Genomic DNA, 4,537 nt, shown 5'->3' with positions numbered 1-4,537 from the left:
CTATACTGTCACACCCACTTTCCAGCCTGGTGGGGCTGAGGGGTAGGCCTGGTCAGAGAGGGGTGACATAGGGAACCCAGAACGTAGCCTGTGAGGTGGGGTGGGGGATGCTGGGTATGGGTGAGTCAGCTGAGACGCAGCCCCCTGGGTTCCTGGGATCTATTAACAAGCCTTCCATGTGAAACAGGAAGCTGCAAAGACCCAAGGCTCCTTCGAGGGGCGCTCCTCTGCATGGGAAGTGAGCGGGCGGGCCCTGGAGGGTGGCCAGGGAAGAGCAGCTCCATGATTAAAGGGTTGGCGAGCAGGACTTTTGAAGTGAGACCAGGATGGCTGGTTATTTATGCATTACGCTCTGGGCCCTGCCTCTACCCCATCCCACCCCACCCCGCAACCCAGCAACTCTGACCCACAGCCCAGCCCTGGGCCACACACGGCTCCAGGAGGGTAGCTAGGAAGGCAAGGATCTCCAAAACCTGAACTGAGCACGTGGAGTGTACTGGCAGCGGCTTTCACACGCACGCATCACGACGCCTCCCAACGCACCTATGGGGACAGGAGCCCCATTTTACAGGTGGAGACACCGAGTTAAAATGCTTTGCTCAAGGTCGCATGGCCAAGTGTAACAAGGACCCAGGTCTTTCCTGATTCCACCTCATTACAAAAATGGAAGAGACAAAGGGTGAGGGTAGGGAAATGTGCCTGAGGCCCTCCAGCAACTGGGTTGTTTCCCCAGGGCTGTTATGTGTAAAATCATTGTTCTCCAAGTAGTAGCAATAACAAGGTTGGTGCTATATGTCACTTACTGAGCAGTCACTACATGCTCTCAATTACTCCATGTAATCCTTACAGCAATATCCTAAGGTAAGTAGCAATAATCCTCTTTTTACAGATGAAGAAAGTGAGGCTCGGAGACATTACCTGACTTACTCATGGCCACAGAACTACTAAAGGGCAGAACCAGGACTTCGAACTTAGATTGTTCTGTCTTCAGAGCCCACAGTACTTTCATCACCCCATGCCCCACCTGACAGTTGCTGAAACTGGAGTCCATGGGACAGATGGGGAGTGATGCAGAAGCCATCCTAGGAGCATCCTTAGAGCATAGGAGAGTCGCCCCAGGAGGCGGCTTGCTGGTTAGCTGTTTTCCAGCGCCCTATGCTCGCTCACCTTCGTGCTTTGGCTCATGCAGTTTCCTTCCTGCATTAAACACCATCTTTTTTTTTCCACATGTCAAATCCTACTCATCCTTTAGGACTGAGCTCAGATGTCTCTTCTCCCATAACTCTTTCCCGATCTCCTAATTATATATGTGCACTCCCTCTCTGAACTCTCTCTCTGCCGTTTGTGCAGCAGGGAGGACCCTGGGCCTCCCCTGTTTATTTGGCTCAAAATGGTTTGAAGAAGAGAGACTGAGTTATGATTAAGGTCTTCCAGGCTGAAATTTCAGAGTGGGGATTGTGGAGTTCCAATCTGGGAAGCCTGAGTGAGTCACAGAGAGCAGTTTCTCTTGGTGAGTTAGGGATTGGGGCAGCAAGGCCCAACCCACACACAGCCTCAGGCACAGATGCAGCTCTGATCTGGCCCCTGGTTTCCCTCCCTTCCGCACCAGTCCTGTGTTGTCCCTTCACATTTGGAAGTCTGGGGCCCCCTGGAAGGCACCCCATAACACTTCTTCTCATGCTGCATCATCAGGCTGTAGAAAGAACTCAGGACCAGGGCTCCCACAGGCCTGGGGGTTGGTGGCTTTAACTTGTGTATACCTGTGTGACCTTGGGCAAGTCAGCTCCCCTCTCTGGGCCCCAGAACTGACCAATGTGCTTTCCACTGAATTCAGGAAATACAAGGAGCTCCCAGTCTAGAGAGGGACACAGTCAGGTGAATAGGTCATTGTTCAGTCAAGGTGGCTACTTATACAGTAGAAGGAGGGAGAGAGCACTGAGGGGAAACAGGGAAAGTCAGGGGATACAGTGACCAAACCTGTCAGGGGGAGTCAGGGATGACTTACAGAAGAGGTCATACGTAAGGTGACAGAATAAAGATTTGAAGATTGATGAGGGTTTGGTGGCCTGGATTTATTACTTGACCTCTATTCCTGACTTCTAATAATGACATGCCCTGTGTTACCACTTGGTTTTCAGGCGGGGGGGGGGGGGGGGGGGTCCTGGTACCCCTGTGGAAACCTCAATTCAGCCACTATTTAAATCCTGGCAATGCTGAGTGAGCTCGCAAAGGAAATGGGGTGGTAGAACTGGAGCAGAAACTAGAGAAGCAGGCCAGAGGAGGGAGTTTAAAGAAGTAAATATTCAATAGCATTAAGTGCTACAGGAACCAGGAAAGATGAGGATGGTGAAAAGTAAGACAGTTATTGGAATAAAGAAAAAAGACTGGAAGGAAGAATGCCAAAGTGCTCGCAGCTCACCTCAGGGTGCTGTGATTATGTACGGGTTCTCCTTTGTCTGCTCCTATGCACTACTCTGCACTTGCCAGTTTTCCTACAATGAAGCATTTATTTGATAATCAAGAAATAGAATAATTGAAACTTGTTTAGAAAAGAAGTCATTGGTGACCTTGGCAAGAGCAGAGTCAGTAGAGTGGTGCCGCCAAGCCAGATTGCAGGGCATTAAGAAAGTGGCAGGGGGTGAGGAAGCGGAAGAAGGTGTGGGGACCACTCAGAGAGGTTTGGCAGTAAATGGAAGGACAGAGATGATACCTGGCTGGAGGCAGCAGGGCCAACCAAAGATGTTTGTTCTTTACTTAATAGGGAGGAACTTTAAAAAGTAATGAAATTTCCTGAAGAAAAAAAAAATTAAGATCTTATAAAGGACTCTTATGTCTCTTCTGGATATAAGATACAGAGGAAGAATTTTCTTTTTCTTTTTTTTCTTTTTTGGGATTTCTGGGACTTTTCTGTGGCTTGTGAAGATAATAGGAAAAAATTATATGAAACTAGGATTGTTTTGAAAAATCCAGGTTTTGTAGCTGCTTAATATCATGTGCGTTTCCAATCAGAGGGTAAGGAACAAATAAAGGGAAAGATAACGAGGAAGCCAAGTAGGGGACACCCATGTTCACAGCAAGCATCATTCAAAATAGACAAAAGCTGGAAGCAACACAAGTATCCATTGACAGATGAATGAATGAACAAAATGTACCAGGTATGGTCCCAGACCCTGTAGAGTTCTCTGAGCTATAGAAGAACCTGAAGCATCCAGGTTTGCCAGGGTTGAGGGAAGGGAGGGAAGAGGGAGAGGCAATCATGGTACTGCACCCCGTGCACCTTACTTCTGCAGGGCTCTATGGCCAGGATGCAGGGATAAAAAGATGGCGGGAGTGATTGGGGTGGACATTGACAGACCCAATGCAGGTCAAGGGGACAGGGGTATGGGGTGGACCACACTGAAGTGGTTGATCTAAGGTCCAGGCCAGGGAGGGAGCCTGGCTTGGCTGGGGAGGAAGGAACCTGAGGACAACAAATATGCATGAAGTGCTTATTCTGCTTATCATCTGAAGGAATGGCTGGTAACACTGGGTGTCCTCAGGCAGTGCTGCCTCTCTGCACCAGCCCCGGTACACAGAGATATATGGTCAGCAGCATTGACTATTTCTGGGCGATCCCTAGGGCAGAATGCTTACACCCCAACTTTAACTGAACTGCCCAATGCATCTAGTATCTGCAGCCTTTTCCACCTTCAGCACAAGAGAATGTTCTTTGGCCTATTTGTGGCCTGAGGTAACAAATAGGGGTTGGAGAGACCAGGGTTCAAATCCCAGCTCTTGGCTCTATAATTTACAGGCTATATAACCCTGGATAGGTGTCAAGTTTCTTTATTTGAAAAATAAATTCAATTATAAGATCCCCTCAGGAGTTTATAAAGATTGAATGTGAATATATATATATATATATATATATATATATATATATATATATATCACCTAGCACAATGCCTGTAAAAACTAATGAATGTTTAGTAGATGTCACTTCACACACACACACACACACACACACACACACACACACACACGTGTTTGGAATGTCTACATCAGTGAGGTGTGCCACCTGGCCCAGGTCAGTAGGGCTGTTACAAGGTGGTTGGGTTGGCCCAAGCTTCTACCTGTGGGCATACGGAGACCTATTCTGTTTGTTTGGTCTCGGGTCTCTTTTCTCCCCTCTGGTTCCTCCCTTATATCCAGTGGGCTTATGGACAGGGTTGCCTCTGCTGACCATGGCAAGGTCTTAGAGCTTCAACACTACCTTTGTATGGTATTTGTGAAGAAGTATGACGTTTGGTACATTGTAATGAGGTAGTGTGCTGTGGGGACGGGAGGTCCACTGTGAGGAGCTGGAGGACACTGGTACACTGAGGCCCCCTGTGGTGACGGGAAATGCTCTGTGAGGAACTGTGTTGCCCTCTACTTCATAGTCCTGTCTTGCCTTCCCACTTTTGTTTCTCTGTTCAAATTAGAGTTTTCATGGACAGGGTCCCTTCCCTAACAGACCTAAAAATAGACTTCCAACAGACACTACTTTGAGAACAGC

The sequence above is a fragment of the Myotis myotis genome, unplaced genomic scaffold, assembly GCF_014108235.1.
Source record: "Myotis myotis isolate mMyoMyo1 unplaced genomic scaffold, mMyoMyo1.p scaffold_m19_p_2, whole genome shotgun sequence".
Lineage (NCBI taxonomy): Eukaryota > Metazoa > Chordata > Mammalia > Chiroptera > Vespertilionidae > Myotis > Myotis myotis.
This window is presented reverse-complemented; position numbering follows the sequence as displayed.